The sequence below is a fragment of the Elaeis guineensis genome, chromosome 6, assembly GCF_000442705.2.
Source record: "Elaeis guineensis isolate ETL-2024a chromosome 6, EG11, whole genome shotgun sequence".
Lineage (NCBI taxonomy): Eukaryota > Viridiplantae > Streptophyta > Magnoliopsida > Arecales > Arecaceae > Elaeis > Elaeis guineensis.
The window spans coordinates 93,878,263-93,896,933 of record NC_025998.2 but is presented as its reverse complement, the minus strand read 5'-3'; positions in this window follow the sequence as shown (position 1 = coordinate 93,896,933).

Genomic DNA, 18,671 nt, shown 5'->3' with positions numbered 1-18,671 from the left:
CACTGAGGTGATCTCAAGTCTAAGGGACACTTATTCCTATATCCCATCAGAGACATTCTCGACAGCAGAATGCTCTGAAGTTGGTCACGTTCAATGATTATGTACCCTTACATATCACTTGTATGCCATACCAGTATCTCCACACTCTTTGATTAAGAGGACAACCAACCCATATGGCCTACAGCGACCTATGATCGATAGAAGCTGTCATCCTTATTAACAGCCTATCATTTGATCATGAACGATTTTAAGGACTAATCGATAAATCCTCTCTTTATCGAACCTAAATAGTCCTAAGAACTTCATTACAACAACGGAGTTCATTAGAAGATGAAAACTTGTGATAAAAATGCCAAAAATATATTTTATTTATTAATAAATTAATTACAATACAAGATTGCTCAACCGTCAACAGCTTGATGATTGGCTTTTGAGACATATTTTTCAACAACTCTCACTTATCCTAAAGCCACTTGACACAGTATCTAATACCCATCTTTGACTTGTGGTTGTCGAACTCCTTTATTGCCAGGGCTTTAGTGAAGGGGTCGGCCAGGTTCTCTTTTCCATCAATCTTCTGAAGGTTGACATCACCTTGATCCATGATCTCCCAGATCAGGTGGAAGCGATGCAAAATATGTTTCATCTGCTGGTGTGCTTTGGGTTCCTTCGCCTGAGCTATGGCACCAGTGCTATCACAGTAGAGCAAGACCAGACCATCGAGAGAGGTTGCTACTCCGAGCTCGATGATGAATTTTCTTAGCCACACAGCTTTCTTCGTGGCATCCGATGCTGCGATGTACTCCGTCTCACAAATAGAGTCTGCCATAGTATGCTGGTTGAAACTCTTCCAGCAGATGGCTCCACTATTCAGAGTAAAGATATAATCTGACATGCTTCTACTATCATCATGGTCAGATTGAAAGCTGGAGTCTGTGAACCCCACAAGTTTTAGATCTGACTCACCATAAACCAACCATTGGTCCTTAGTATTTCTCAAATACTTAAGAATGGCTTTAACTACTTTTCAGTGGCTTTCTCTAGGATTAGATTAGTATCTACTCACTATTCCTAGTGAGTATGCCACATCTGATCTTGTACATATCATGGCATACATGATAGATTCCACGACCGAAGCATTTGAGACTCTACTCATATGCTCTCTCTCTTCAGGAGTTGTCGGACAATCCTTCTTAAAGAGAGAAATTTCATGACCTATCGGTAGATAGTCCTTGAAATTCTCCATGCTGAACCTCTTCAGCACAGTGTCTATGTACGTGGACTGGGATAACCCAAGCATCCTTTTAGATCATCCCTATAGATCTTCATCCCTAGGATATAGGATGCTTCACCCAAGTCCTTCATGAAGAACTGCGATGACAACTAAACTTTTATTTCCTGTAGTGCGGACATATCATTCTCGATTAAGAGAATGTCATCTATGTACAAGACAAAGAATACCATAATTGGACCATTTGCCCATTTATAGATGCAGGAATCTTCTCTATTGTTAATGAAGCCATACGTTTTGATTATCTTATCAAAATGCATGTTCCAACAATGAGAAGCTTGCTTCAATCCATAAATAGATCTCTGAAGCTTACACACCTTGGACTTATCTGTGGATGTAAATCCCTTAGGTTGTATCATATACACCTCTTCGGTCAGCTCTCCATTCAGGAAAGCTTTCTTTACATCCATCTATCAGATCTCATAATCCAGATGGGCAGCTATTGCAAGCATTATCCGAATGGATTTGAGCACTGCCACAGGGGAGAACGTCTCGTCATAGTCAATACCATAACATTGACGATACCTTTTGACAACCAGATGGGCTTTATAGGTCTCCACCTTTCTGTCTATGCCCCTCTTCTTTTTGAAGACCCATTTACACCTAATGGGTTTAACTCCTTCAGGTGGGTCAACCAATGTCCATACATCATTGACCTTCATGGACTTTATTTCGGATTTCATGGCTTCAAGCCATTTCTCGAAATCAGATCTCTGCATTATATCCATATAGGTGATCGGATCCACATTGTTCTCATCGAGTTTGATGGAATCATCATCCCGGACCAAGAAACCGTAGTATCTGTCTGGTTGATGCGGTATTCTATCAGATTGCCTTAATTATGCAGGTACATTAGGCTTCGAATCTGATCTAATCAAATCCGACTTAGGTTCAGCTATTGGTGTCAGTCTTTCTACCTCTTAAACTTCATCAAGTTCAACCTTAGAGGCAACAGTTCCTTCACCAAGGAACTCTTTTTCTAAAATGATCACCTTAAGGTTGATGAACACCTTTTGTTCATCAGCATGGTAGAAAAAATATCCTTTGGTCTCTTTGGGGTACCCTATGAATGTACATTTGTCAGACCTAGGTCTGAGTTTATCTGTAACTAACCGTTTGACATAGGCTGGGCACCCCTAGATCCTAAGGTGTGAAAGTGCTGGCTTATGCCCTGTCCATATCTCATATGGAGTTTTAATTACAGACGTACTTGAAACCCTATTTAACAGATAACAGGTCGATTCGAGTGTATATCCCCAGAAAGATATCGACAAGCTGGCAAAACCCATCATGGATCGGACCATGTCTAACAAAGTCTGATTTCTCCTTTCAGACACACCATTATTCTATGGTGTTCTTGGAGGAGTCCATTGGGAGAGAATCCCATTCTCTCTTAGATATGTGAGAAACTCATCAGAAAGGTATTTCCCTCCTCGATCAAACCGAAGAGTTTTAATACTCTTTCCAGGTTTTTTTTTACTTCACTTCGGAATCGTTTGAACATTTCAAATAAATCTGACTTATGTTTCATCAGATAGACATATCTATATCTGGATAGATCATCTGTGAAAGTGATGAAGTAGAAATATCCATCTCTAGCACTTGTGCTCATGGGCCTGCATACATCAGTATGTACTAGGCCCAAGAGCTCAGTAGCTCTCTCACCTTTTTCAATAAAAAGTGACTTGGTTATTTTACCAAGAAGACAGGACTCACAAGTTGGAAGTGATTCACAATCACTGACTTCGAGGATTCCCTTTTGAGTCAACTTATTTATCCTATTCTTGTTTATATGACCTAGCCTACAGTGCCATAAGTAGATATTTGATACACTATCTAATCTAGGGTGCTTGCCAATAGAATAGACTGCGTTAACAGATTGTGATAACATATACACATCATTGTTCAAATATTCACAAGATATAGTAACACCATTCATAATGATATTACAAACTTATTTCTTTATTGAAATTTCATAATCATTTTTGGCCAGAAGGCCTACAGAAATAATATTTAAAAAAAAACTGGGACAGAAATGACAATCATTAAGAATAATGGTATGAAACTCAAATACAAGTTTCAAGATTTCTAATGCTATAACTAGAACTGATCTTCCATCTTCAATATTTAGGAACCTCTCGCCTTGCTCGAATCTCCTACTGACCTGCAACCCTTGCAATGAATTGCAAATATGGTAAGGACTACCAGTATCCAATACCCAATCAGTTATATCATAAATAGAGAAATTGCAAGGAGTTATCATATAAATACCTTGCCTAGCAACAGCTTGCTTCTTTCTCTGCCTGTTTGGATCCAGGGAGGCAATGTACTGAGGACAGTTTCTCTTCCAGTGCCCCCACTTCTTACAAAAGAAGCATTCATCTTGACTCTTATCAAGCTTAATCTTTCTGGTCTGGCCCTGCATAGATATCCCAGCCTGAACTTGCACCTTTTTCACTTTCTTCTTCTTGTTCTTCTTCCTTTTCTTAAAGGGTCGAGAACCAGAAAATGAACCTCCCATTAAGTTCACGGACTCCTTGTGGAGTTGGTGATCCTTCTCAAAGTTCTGAAGCAACCCCAGTAACCCGTGGTAGTTTACTTCAGGTTTTGACATTCTATAATGAGTGAGGAATGGGAGATAAGACTTGGGCAGCGAGTTCAGTATTGCATCTTTCCCAAGCTGCTCATGCAAGAGAAAGTCGAGGTTGCTCAAATGCTCCATCAGCTCGATCATGTACAATACATGATCAGTGACAGAGGCACCATCTCATATTTTGGCATTGAAGATGGCACAACTAGTCTTGTGCCTCTCCACATCATCGGGTGTGCCAAAGGCATCCTCCAACACTTGAAGCATGTCCTTTGGCTGAGCCATCTCAAATCTGCGACTGAACTCGTTGCTCATGGTAGCCAGCATGATGCAGTGCACCATGGTTCGATCACTAAGCCACTTCTGGTAAGTATCTCTAACTGTTCCACGTGCATTGGCAGCTAGCTCCTCAGGTGTAGGATTCGTTATCACATATAGGATCTGTTCATGCTTCAGAACTATCTTCAACTTTCGGTACCAGCTACCGAAGTTGGGTCCCACCAACTTTTCATTATTCATTAATGATCGGAGCGATAAGAAAGTGACCATATCTGCACAAAGAAAAACCATAACCTAATTAGTAATTGATTCATTAAACCTAAAGATTTAGATTTTAATCAAAAAGTTTTTCCAACTATTTTATTCAAATTGATAGCCTCTACCTCCAATTCGAGTAATTATCTTAATTCTTTAGTGGGTACTAGAATCCACTTGGACTGCACACAAGCTCAACTTTGGTTGGCCAATCCATGTACATCTAAGGATAGGTTCATAACCAATTATTTCTTTAAACAACTTCTAGTAATTTAATTTTACCCCAGTCCCTAATCAGTAGACTTTGGCCTCTACTGAAAAGGTCTGGTTAGGTCCAACCATTAACATGACCATACTTGACCCATCTAGCCAATGAATAATTAGGCCCAACTTTGGTTGGCTAACCTAACCACTATTTAGAAAGATACAGTCAAGAAATCATATTATGAATGATAATTCCATCAGCCAATAAGCACCAGGCCTTTGGGCCTCCAATGATTATCCAACTGATGGACCCATTATCATCCACTTAATGGGAGGCTATGATCTAGTTATAACCATAACTATTTCATTTTAAGGACCTAATAATTTAAGAAGATTTAGTTGATTTAGAGGAGGAGGTCAGAAGAACCAGCTTATCATGATCCTCCCACTGGCTTCACCAAGTCAGCTTAAGGGAACCATTAAAAGGGCTGGTCTAGGAGCACCTAAATCAGTCACACTAATTTACTTAGCTGACATGGGTCAGCTCGAATAGTCAAGTGATCCGATCAAAATATAATTTCACCAAGAGACCAAGTAAGTTCGATCGATGGAAGGGTCTGCTAAAGCTTGCCTTAGATACCATCAGAAATGGCCAGGTAAACAGGCTCCCAATTAAAAACCACCAGTCTGGTTTACCTTAGACACCAACTGGTTTAATTAGTTTCGATTAGATCAACCTAATAATTCATACTAGATCGATTAGCCAAGAATCAAGTCCATTTGGTTCTCGTTAAAGACATGGACTTGACCAACTATAACTATTGTAATTGATCTAGAGAATCTTTGACCTAATCTAAGACAACAATTGATTAGATTTAGTCAATTCTCTAATTAAGTCCATCTTTAATCTAACCTTAGGTCTAACCCAATTAATGGACCTAATTCTCACTAACCCATTAACCCAATGTGTTATGGTTTGTGTCTTAGGTTCTTCAATTCACAATCTTAGAACCTAATCAAATAACTTCTTAATTCTCAAATAAGTTTTAGGCTGAGGGTTGGGGTTTGATTTTTCGAAAATAATTTTTATATTTGTAAAATATTTTTACAATATGGTTCTATCAACCAAGTTGCATGTTTAATTCATAATCAAAATGCAAGTGAAATAAGCATGAAACTACTTTAGATCTAATCTAAACAGATTCATGTAATTGAAACAATTTCAACTTTAAATTGTGCAAATTTTTCAAACAAATATATGATGATTCTTTGTGCGAGAATTATTAACAAAGAGATTTTATTTTAGATATAAATATTTTTAAATCTAATAAATCATAAATTTAATCTAGATCACATCTAATAAATTTATGATTAAAGATAGATCTACACGAACTAGGACAACCTTTGCACTGTAAGGGGTAAACCTTACAGTAGGACAACCTACAGTTCGTAATTGATCTAAAAATTTTAATTTTAGATTTAACAATCAGATTATAAATTAGATCTAATCTAAAAAGTAATCTAAGTATGTATAAATAATCATGTAATAAACTACCTAGGCTCTGATATCAATTGAAGGAACCAGATCTAGGGTTTCAGGGTTAGATCTTGAATCTTTTTCAAGATCAGGTAGAGGAAGACTAAAATAAATCAAAATTTATCTTATAAAACTAGAGAATCTCTAAATTTAAGATCTTATTATATTATTATTATATATTATTAAATTAAAAATTAAAATATAAAGAGAAAGAACTATATGTTGATCATATCAACATGTTTCTATACTACATCTAATGTATGTAAAATATAATAGATCAGATCTATTACCTTGCAAGTTAGACATTCTAACATTGCTAATATGGGCTTGAGAATGATGTTGCAAGCCGCATGTGCATCCGACCTCTAGGAGTCATCCACACATGCCTACGAATCATGATTAGAAATCCTGGTCCAGAAAATCAGCACAGTATGCTAGTACTGCGCTGATCCTTCTTCGATGGTCGATCAGATGCCTTCTTCTTTTTGATTAGGACTCTTCCAAAGATGAGAAGTAGGAGAAGGAGCTTTAGATTTAAGACACTCTCAGAAAACTCAAGATGGAGGAAGGGAAGAGATGAACACAGCAACCTTAGAAGAAGACCCTCTTCTTCTTCTCTTTGCTCTCACCTAGACACCTAGTCTTGTGTCTATTGTATCTCCATGCCCCAATCTTCTTTCTCCTTAATTTTTACATGCCCCAAAGATCTCTCTTTTCTCTATTTTTTACAAAAGTTTTATAAAAAAATTTATTTTAAATAGAGAGATATGATAGAGTCCTTGTCTAGGTCAAATACCTAGTCAAGGATTATCCAAACATGGCAAGACAAGGGGCGCCCAACTCTTGGGCGCTCCCTCTTTCTTTTTGTGCATGGACTGCAAAAAAAGGGTGAATATTATGTGCTATAAAAGTTACAAAAATTCCAAAAAAAATTTGAGTAAAATCAGTGCCATAAGGAAAGAGTTTTGATTTTCTAAAACTCTATCTTATAGAATTTGAAATCCAAACTAATTCCTACTTTGACTTGATCCACCACCATTTTCCATGTAAGAGAGAAAGAGAGAAAAGTTTTGGACATATGTGAAGATCCGAGAGAGAAGTTTTATCACACAAAATAAGAGAGAGTGAGCGTGGGATAAGAGAGAGTGGGTGTGGGGGCTAAATTTGCGCAAGGTGGAATCCTAGTCTTACTAAGATTCAATCTATGTCTTGTTCCAATCTGGTTTCTCAAACCAAATCAAACTAAAACTAAATCAACCCAATTAAAATAGATCTTAATCCAATTAAAAACTTAATTTAATCAGATTAAATTAGATTTAAATTTTATTTAATTTTTTAATCAAATTAGAAATTAGGTTGACCCAAGTCCAAATTGAACTAGGACTAGTTTTTCTTTGCACTTGGCTTATCCAATAAACCAATTGGACTTGATCCAATCAAGTCCAAACCAAATCTAATTAAATTATATTCAACTAAACTTAATCTTAGCCCATTGGCTTAATCAAATAAGCTAATTAGCAATCGAATTGCTAATCGATCCTCCTGCAACACTTGCACTAGGTTAAATGTCAATCATATTGATCGTTTAACCCTAGAATGATTCTTAATCATTGTTTAACCATCCGATCAGATTGTGAACTCTAATGTATGTGACCTCATAGATCCGAACCTAAGTTGGTAGTACAAGAATAAATTTTTGTACCAATTAAAGTGATCATCTAGCAATGGTACCCGATGGTCGGATAGATCGAATGTGTAGAACAACATCTTTAGAACCCATGCGGATATAGTTTCCATATAATTCATCCCCTTGACCAAAATACTCATAGGACACCTCAGAGTTCAACTGTCAACTCTGATCAGGTTGTCCACATTGTATTTCAAAATATCAAATCCATCTGATGGATTACCCTGGCCAAGGTTTTGCTAAATTGAAATACAGCGACTCATTCTTCTCCAACTCTTGGAGTGGTCAATCCCATCTCGATCACACTCTAACTTTACAAGTACTTGACTGTGCCTCGAAGCCTTCCATCACTGAATTAGAAATTTAGTTAGTCCAGTACCAAAGCATAGTGAGTTGCTTGCAAGTCACTGAGGCGATCTCAGGTCTAAAGGACACTTATACCTATATCCCATCAGAGACATTCTCAACAGCAGAATGTGCTGGAGTTGGTCATGTTTAATAATGATGTACCCTTACATCTCACCTGTATATCATACCAATGTCTCCACAGTCCTTGATTAAGAGGACAACCAACCCATATGGTCTACAGCAACCTATGCTCGATAGAAGCTGTCGTCCTTATTAATAGCCTATCATTTGGTCGTGAATGATTTTAAGGACTAATCGATAAATCCTCTCTTTATCGAACCTAAATAGTCCTAAGGACTTCATCACAATAATAGAGTTCATTAGAAGATGAAAACTTATGATGAAAATATCAAAAATATATTTTATTTATTAATAAATTAATTATAATATAAGATTGCTCAACCGTCAACAGCTTGATGATTGACTTTTGGGACATATTTCTCAACACTCCCATCTTCAATGTTCAGGAATCCCTCACCGTCTTCAAATCTCCTACTCATAGGGTTTCAGAGTGGACATGCATAGCGGAAGCATAACGAATTTTAAAAATTTAAATTAAAAAATTTTAAATATTTAAATTCTTAAAATAGTACCTCCTTGATGATTAATAATCATATAATATATATACATAAAAAAATTTAAGCTATAGAAGAATACCTGCAGCACTTAATCCAAATTCTAGCAGAACCTCCATCAGGTGCCCAAGTGTTCGCCCTCCAATAGTGATCCACATAGGGCTATGATCAGGACACCAACTCCTTGAGATAATTTTTTCTCCAAAATTCTCATTATAAAAATTTTTTTGGGCATCAGGACCTCAAGACTCTCTTCCTCTCCTCCTAGCCTTCCTATCCCTATCTTTCTTCTCTCCTTGTCTTCTTTGATTCTCTTCCTAGGCTCTTGTCATAAAATTAAATTTATCCTTACTATTTTTGAATTTATTCTAACAAAAAAAAGAAGAGACTAATTGGACAATAGGGAGAGGATGTTAGAAAGAAAGGAGGAATTGGAAATCTGAATGAATCAAATCCCCTCGACACACCCCCTTTAAATACTTAGCAATAGGTTGCCTTCAGGAATGATTCGTGCCCCCTCCACATGCCATCTCGCAATCCCAAAATATTTCTCATACCCCTAGCCAATTTTCTAAACCCATTAGGAGCATCATGACACATGGCAAGCATCTAAAAAAAATCTGAGAGATGCTTTGTGCAGAAGGACTCTTCAAAATTTTTTTCTTGATATTTCTCCGACGTCGCGCAGCTTCCCATGGTGCAATTTTTCCCACAATCCATCAGTAACTTTTATCCATCCAATGGCCCAAAATTGAGGTGCTAACTTTCTAATAGCATGGAAAAATTATGAAAATATGATGAGGCATGACACATAGATTAGAGTCCTTCACAAGTTAGACTCTTGGTTAGGTGCATGGATCAGATTGACAAGATTTCATACTTCAACCAATTTTCACAATTAAACCAGATGGTGATTAATCCAAAGAATAACTCTTCACACTAAAAATTAAGTCAAGAATCATTGAGAATTTTTTCTCATCATGGAACATTGGATAAACCTAAGGAAGGGGCATCCCATCTCATGGGATGCGAAACCTATTTCTGCGCACAAAGACTACATCCCACACATAAAAAAAATCTTGATGCATGGGCACTAGGTTTCTTAGTTCCAAATTTTTGGTACATATAGATAAGATTGACCAAACTCAAACCTAAAATTAGTTTGAATTAATTTGGCTTTAATTAGCCCAATCTAGAATCAATTTTGAATCTGATTCAAAATAAGGAGCTAGGATTTGCAACATGTGCTAACATATCTACTTTGCAAACATGATCTAATCCAATTAGACCCCTAATCAATTCTCTATATGTGTGAACCATTGGGTTCCATATCTAGCTAGTAGTAGATCTGAGTGCAAGTCTATCTGATTTGATTAAGATTTAATCTAACCGATCTAGAACCAATCAAGCTAACCTGATTTCAGCAATTAGAACTCTTTCTAATTGACGATCGAATTAAACTCTTTAATTCGATCAAACTCATAAGAAAAGATTGATGTCTAGCAATGTATCATGTCTATCCAAAAGATATAAAATTTTGATAAAAATATTAAAAATATCTTTCAGTGAAAAGTTATCGTGCAATTTGATCCTGCGATCTCCCTGCACCCCGAATATGACTCTAGATATGGAATGATGTCAAATCTAATATCATACTCATATTTCACTCAATATTAAATGATGATTCGATTAATGAAATACTAAAAACTCTTTCTAATTTTTATTCTATTTTGATCAAAGGCTTTCTGAATCATTAATCGATCAGAGCAAGTAGGATGCGATCTTCTCTTATCAGGAGTGATCGATTTCATGTTGACCTACTCACAATCTCCATACATATTTCACCATATCCAGAACATCCCGTACATGACTAAATCATGAATGAGTATGAACTAAAATATAAATTCATATATACAAGATTCTATGGTAGCCTCAGGTCAAAAGATTATATGTACAACTCTCACTATAAGAAAACATCTTTTGACGGATAAGTAGATTTCATATGACATTTCTTAAGTCGAATCAATTCGGTAAACTCATTCTCTAATTAGCACCAACTTTCTTGTATTAGTGTCTCACACAAGTGGCTTATGAGATCAACTACCCTCTTCTTCGAGCATACATAGGAAGTGCTAGTCAATTCAGAACATTGATCCCCTACTCAATGCTCCTATAACTAAGAATATTCTAAATCAAGATTTTTAAGATTTTAGATCTCATAGGTATGATCTCATCATAACCCTAAAATTATTATCCTGATTTATGGAGTTCATCATAATCATTACTAAAGTAAGATGCAACATAAAATACTTTTTATTTATAAAATGTCAATTACATGAGTCTGGAAGATTGCAAAGAAAAATTCATCAAAATACAAATTTTGATTGGCTTGTAGGGCATATTCCTTTCAACCTTCCACTTGCACTAAAGCCAATCATCTTTATATTTTATCCTCATACAATTGAGGTGGCAATCGAACTGCTACTATGGTAGAGCATTAGTGAACAGGTTTGCCATGTTGTTCTTTGTTTCTACTCGTTCAATGACAACATCTTGTCTTTCGATTATTTCACGAACAAGATGGAAGCATCTTAAAATGTGCTTGGATTTATGATGAGACATTGATTCCTTTGCTTGAGCAACTGCTCCAGTATTATCATAGTAAAGTGGTACTGAATTCTCAATCTCAAGAACGACATCCAATTCAGTGATGAACTTCTTCATCCAAACAACTTTCTTGACAGCTTCACTTGCAGCTATGTACTCTACCTCAATTATTGAGTCAGCTACAGTCTGCTGCTTAGAACTTTTTTAACTAACAGCTCTACCATTAAGAGTAAAGATATATTCTGAAGTGAATTTGCTATCATCAGGATCTGATTAAAAACTAGAGTCAGAATAACTTTTTAGTTTTAGAACAGATCCTCCATATATCAGAAAAATATCTTTAGTCCTTCTCAAGTACTTAAGAATATTTTTTACTGTTTTTCAATAATCTTCTCCTGGATCAGTCTAAAATCTAATAACCATGCCTAAGGCATAGACAACATCAGGCCTGGTACATAGCATACATATCGATCCTACTGTCGAAGCATAGGGAATAGAACTTATTCTATTTCTCTCTTCTGGTGTTTTAAGAGATATCTTTTTAGAGAGATGTATGTCTTGACTCATGGGTAAATAACCTCTTTTACTCCCATCCATGCTAAACATTTTTAGCACTAAGTCTATGTACCTAGATTGGGACAAGCCTAACATCCTCTTAGATCTATCTCTATAGATTTTTATACCTAATATATAGGATACTTCACCCACATCTTTCATGAAAAACTTACTTGATAGTCATGTCTTGATCGATTGTAACATTGGGACATCATTCTTAATGAGAAGTAGGTCATCCACATATAAAACTAAGAAGACAATGGCAATCCCACTAGTCTTCTTGTATACACAAGGTTTATTCATATTTTTAATAAAGCCAAACTCTTTGACTATAACATCAAAGCGGATGTTCCAACTCGTCGAGGCCTGTTTTAATCCATAAATGAATTTTTTAAGCTTGCATACCTGATTTGCTCTCTCTTTTGAGACAAATCCTTCTGGCTGAGACATGTAAACCTCTTCCGCTAGATAACCATTAAGGAAAGTGGTCTTCACATCCATTTATCAAATTTCAAAATCATGGTATGCTGCTATTGCAAGCATAATCCGTATAAATTTGAGTATGGCAACAGGTGAAAATATTTCATCATAATCTATACCATATTTTTGTTTGAAACCTTTAGCCACCAATATGACTTTATAGGTTTCAACTTGGCCATCTGCACCAATCTTTTTCTTATAGATCCATTTGCACCCAATAGGGGTACACCCTCTGGTGCATCAATCAAAATTCATACTTGGTTGGAGTACATGGAGTCCATTTCAGATTTCAGAGCCTTTAGCTATATATCTAAGTCTCTACTCATGATGGCTTCCGTATAGGCCAAAGGTTTATCATTCTCAATGATGTGAGCTTCATTATTCTCAATAATAAATCCATACCTTATAGATACATTTCGTAGTATATCCAACCTTTAGAGAGGAAGTGAATCTTATGGTTGTACTTCATTAATGGATATTTCTAATTGAAGATCATCTTGTGCTTGCATTTGTAGGTTTTAAACTTCTCCAAGTTTAATTTTCTTTCCACTGCCTCTTTCTAAAATAAACTCTTTTTCTATAAAAGTGGCATATTTACTAACAAACACCTTTTGTTCAGTAGAATGGTAAAAGAGGTATCCTATACTCTCTTCAAGATAACCTACAAATAAGTATTTATCTATCCTAGCACTCAACTTATGTCCAAAGTTTCTTTTAATATAAGCTGGACAGCCCCATATCTTAAGATACTTAAGATTAGGCTTCTTTTCTTTCCATATCTCATATAGAGTACTTGGCATAGATTTTAAAGATACTCTGTTCAGGATATAGACAGTAGTTTCTAGGGCATATCTTCAGAAAAAAATAGATAAGTCTGTAAGGCACATCATGGACCACACTATATCTAATAAAGTATGATTTCTTCTTTCTGCTACACCATTTAACTATGGTGTATAGGGAGGGATCCACTCTGAGAGAATTTTATTTTCTTTAAGATGATCTAAAAACTCATTGGATAAGTATTCTCCTTCTTGATCAGATTGAAAGATTTTAATATTTTTTTCAGTTTGTTTCTCGACCATACTTTGATACTCTTTCAATTTATCAAAGGCCTTGAATTTATATTTCATAAGATACACATATTCAAATCTAGATAAATCATCAGTGAATGCTATAAAATAAGAGTATCCTCCTCTAGCTTTTGTTGTCATAGGACCATATACATCAGTATATACAAGTCCTAATAACTCACTTGTCCTTTCTCCATGTCCACTAAATGGAGTCTTAGTCATTTTTTTCATAAGACAAAATTTACAAGTACCTAATGATTCATAATCATAAGGATCAAAAAGCTCTTCTTTGTATCACTTGTTAATCCTTGTCTCACTTATATGACCAAGTTGATAATGCCAAAGTACAGTATTATTCATCTCTTCTCTCTTTCACTTTTTACTTTCATCAATATGAAAAATATTATTATTAGATAGAATCAGAAGACTATTATTAATAATACCATGATAAAAAATTTTATTAGAAAAAAAATAGAGCAACTATTGCTCTTTCTATTTATTTTATAATCTTGTTACAATAGCAATGGTACAAAAATAATATTTCTAATGATTTTAGGTATATAATAATAGTTTTCTAGCTCTAAGATCTTTTCGGAAAGTAACTTCAACATGTATGTCCCTACAGTCTCTGCTTGGATAGACTCTCCTCCAGCACTGTAGAGCTCGAAGTCACCCTTCTTCACCACTCTAATATTCTACAGCCCATGCAATGACTTGCATATGTGAGAACCGCAGGCGGTATCCAATACCCAAGAGTCTGAATTGGAAGAACTTAATAACAAATTTGTATGTATTTCATACATACCTTTTGGTGCATTGCTTGCACCAGTCTTTACAGTTGTAAGATATAACTTGCAATTCTTTTTCCAATATCCTACCTTATCGTAGTGAAAGCAGGTACCCTGTCTGAAGACTTTCTTCTCCTTCTTCTTCATCTTGCCACCCTTAGGGTTTAGTGCTTTCTTTGAACCCTTAAAACCTGACTTTTTTCTTAGAGATTTTATCTATAAGAAGAAGTGGAGCCTTTTCTTTTTTAATATAGCTCTCAACTATCTTGAGCATATTCAATAGCTCAGGCAAAGAGATATTCAGGTTGTTCATGTGATAGTTCACGACAAACTGAACAAACGACTCAGAGAGAGATTACAGGATCAAATTCTGACTTAATTCTCCATCCATCCTAAAATCCAATTGACCCAATCTGATGATCAAATCAATGACCTTCAGGATATGGTCCTGTACGGATGACCCCTCAGTCATTCTAGCATGGAATAACTGCTTAGATATATCATATCTAGTAGTTCTACTCTGTTCTCCATACAGCTCTTTAAGATTAAGGAGTATGGATTGAGTATCCATACTCTCATGATGCCTCTATAATTCATTGCTCATAAAGGTTAGTATGATGCACTTGATAGTCAAACTGTCATTCTTCCACATCCTATATGTAGATACTGTTAGGATTTGATACCTCAAGATTCAGCCCACATTGAGCCAACAACGAGGTTCGCGGCGAAAAATGGAGTCCAACGAGACCAAGATCACCTGAAACGGAGCTCGGATGGAGGAGATACGAGCTTTTGAAGTCAGCATGAGAATCGAGGTGGCGGAGGACCACCGGCGACCGGCGGCGGGCGGCAGCGGCGCGGCCGCAGGCGACGGCGCGTGGGACGCGTGACCCAGGCCCAGGCCCACGCGGGATGCGCGACCCAGGCCAATGCGGGATGCGCAACCCAGGCCCAGGCCCACGCGGGACGCGTGACCCAGGCCCGCGCGGGACCCGCGACCCAGGCCCAGGCCCACGCGGGACGCACGACCCAGGCCCGCGCGGGACGCACGACCCAGGCCTGCGACCCTTTGCCCTGGTCCACCGTGGATCGGGCGGTCCACGGAGGGGCCTGTGGACCGCGTGGGCATTTCCCATGCGTTTCTCATGGTCCACGGCACTATTCCATGGACCGGAGCGCGATCCGACGGCCCAGGAGGCTCCCGATCTTGATCCGACGGTCTGAGACGTGATTTGGGTTGATCAAGGAGTCCTAATCATGATCTAAGTCATGATTAAGGTTATAAAAGGCCCTGTAAATAGAGAACATGGGGTGTGGTTGGGTTTTCTCGCTGCCGTACGAACCAGAGGAGAGGGAGAGGCGAGAGTGCTGAGAGAGAAGGAGCAGGAGGCTCCTGGACAGCGATCGCCAGGCTCTTCAGGGGTTCAGGGGGGTCTCCAAGAGAGAGAGAGCTTTTGTGAGGGGAACTTCAGGTGAGAGAGAATTGAGTGTACAAGGGTTGAGGGTGAGGTCTCCTCTTGTAAAATTTCTTTTTCATAGTGAAGTTTGCATGCCCCATGGAGGCGAGCCCTTTTGTGGCTGATCCACGTATTTTGATTATTTTTTTTTTGTTTTGTTTCTTCTTTCTTCCTGCTGCATCGCGTGGTACTAAAAGATCTTGGGAGGTGGTGTCCTGGCCAGACATCCACCCAACAAGTGGTATCAGAGCAAGGCGGTACAAGGACGCAGATTGCAGTGGTGGTGAGCAAGACTGAAGATGGAGAAAATAGGAACAATCAAGATGGAGATGAACAAGTTTGATGGTAAGAGCAATTTCTCCTTGTGGCAGGCAAAGGTGAAGGACGTGCTCATCCAACAGGGGTTGATCGATGCTCTCTTGTGCAATGAGAAGCCGACCACCATGGAGGTGCGGGATTGGAAACGGCTACAGATGCAGGCGGTGAGTACCATCCGCATGTACCTGACGGATAAGGTGGTGATCCATGTGCTGAGCGAGACTTCCCCGACGGTGCTATGGTCGAAGCTCGAGGAGTTGTATATGGAGAAGTCTCTCACCAACACTCTTTTCCTCTGGAGGCAGTTTTACCAACTGCGGATGACTGAGGGACAGAGCGTGCAAGAGCATCTGAGCCACTTCCAAAAGATCCTCACCGACCTTCTCAGCGTTGGCGAGAACATTGAGGAGAAGAACAGGGTGTTGGTTTTGCTGGCGTCACTTTCTCCTTCGTACGAGTCCTTGGTGACTGCTCTTCTAGTGGGGAAGAGCACTATCAAGATGGATGAGGTCACCTCGGCGATACTCCAGAACGAGGTTCTCAGGAGGGAGAACCTAGCTTCAAGCTCAGTGGCGGTAGCTCAGCTTTGGTGGCTTCTGGAGGTGCAGGAGGCGGTAGACGAAGCGACAGGAGATCGCAACGAGGGCGGTCCAAGTCCAGGAGGGACTTGAGCAAAATCAGGTGTTATCGGTGTGAAGAGTTGGGGCATCTAGCTAGAGATTGCCCTCAACTTAAAAATTGGATGGTGGCTGCTGTAGCGACGGCCGGCAGCGATTCAGATGGAGATGTCCTGGAGATATCTGACGAGGTATCTACTTCTTCCCAGCAGTGGATATTAGATTCTGCATGCCCCTATCATGTGTGTTGCAGAGAGGAGCAGTTTGACTCCCTGAAGAACAGTGAGGGCACTGTATATCTGTCGGATGGATCGAGCTGTGCGATCAGAGGCATTGGGACGGTCAGCTGGAGGACACATGACGGGGCAATGAGGAGATTGGGGGAGGTCCGATACATACCCGATTTCAGACGGAATCTTATCTCACTTAGCAAACTGGATTCGAGAGGCTACAGGATGGTAGCTGGTGGAGGAATCCTGAGGGTGCTACACGGCGATAGGATTGTGCTGGAGGGGAAGAAGGGGAGCAGAGGACATTATTACCTGGCAGGGAGCCCAGTGCGAGGTGGAGCTTCGGGAGCCAGGTGGAGCCCAGAGCGAGGTGAAGCTCCAGGAGGAGGATCGGGCACGAGACAGGAGACTCGGGAGGACGAGAGGCGACGTCGCAAGGTGAGATTCCTATTGCCACAGGACGATGCCCCGAGTAGGTCTCAGGTCAGGAGGAGCACAGCATACGATGGAGATGGGATCGAGCAGCCTGGCTTGACTCCCATGTTTGCCCATCCATGATCAGCAGGCGATTGCCCCAGGGCATGGGGGCGAGGAGATCCAGAAGCTCTCGAAGTTTGGAGGAGATCGAATATCGAGTCGAGGTGGAGATTGTTAGGATTTGATACCTTGAGATTCAGCCCACATTGAGCCCACAGCAAGGTTCGCGGTGAAAAATGGAGTCCAACGAGACCAAGATCAGCTGAAACGGAGCTCAGATGGAGGAGATACGAGCTTTTGAAGTCGGCACGAGAATCGAGGTGGTGGAGGACCGCCGGCGACCGGCGGCGGGTGGCAGCGGCGCGGCCGCAGGCGGCGGCGCGTGGGACGCGCGACCCAGACCCAGGCCCATGTGGGACGCGTGACCCAGGCCCGCGCGGGACGCGCGACCCAGGCCCGCGCGGGACGCGCGACCCAAGCCCGCGACCCTTTGCCCCGGTCCACCGTGGATCGGGCGGTCCATGGAGGGGCCTGTGGACCACGTGGGCGTTTCCCACGTATTTCTCACGGTCTACGATACTATTCCATAGATCGGAGCACGATCCGACGGCCCAAGAGGCTCCCGGTCTTGATCCGACGGTCTGAGATGTGATTTGGGTTGATTAAGGAGTCCTAATCATGATCTAAGTCGTGATTAAGGTTATAAAAGGCCCTGGACACAGAGAACAGGGGGTGTGGTTGGGTTTTCTCGCCGTCGTACGAACCAGAGGAGAGAGAGAGGCCAGAGTGCTGAGAGAGAAGGAGCAGGAGGCTCCTGGACAGTGGTCGCCAGGCTCTTCAGGGGTTCAGGGGGGTCTCCAAGAGAGAGAGAGCTTTTGTGAGGGAAACTTCAGGTGAGAGAGAATTGGGTGTACAAGGGTTGAGGGTGAGGTCTCCTCTTGTAAAATTTCTTTTTCATAGTGAAGTTTGCATGCCCCATGGAGGCGAGCCCTTTTGTGGCTGATCCACGTATTTTGATTGTTTTTCTTTTGTTTTGTTTCTTCTTTCTTCGTGCTACATCGCGTGGTACTAAAAGATCTTGGGAGGTGGTGTCCTGGCCAGACATCCACCCAACAGATACCTCCTCCTCTGTGACATCATCCCCAACCTCTTATGGTTAGAAAATATCAAGAATATAGGAGAGCTTCTCTTGAATGAGTATGATTTTTAAATTTCTCAATCAGTCCACATAATTGGGATTGGTCAA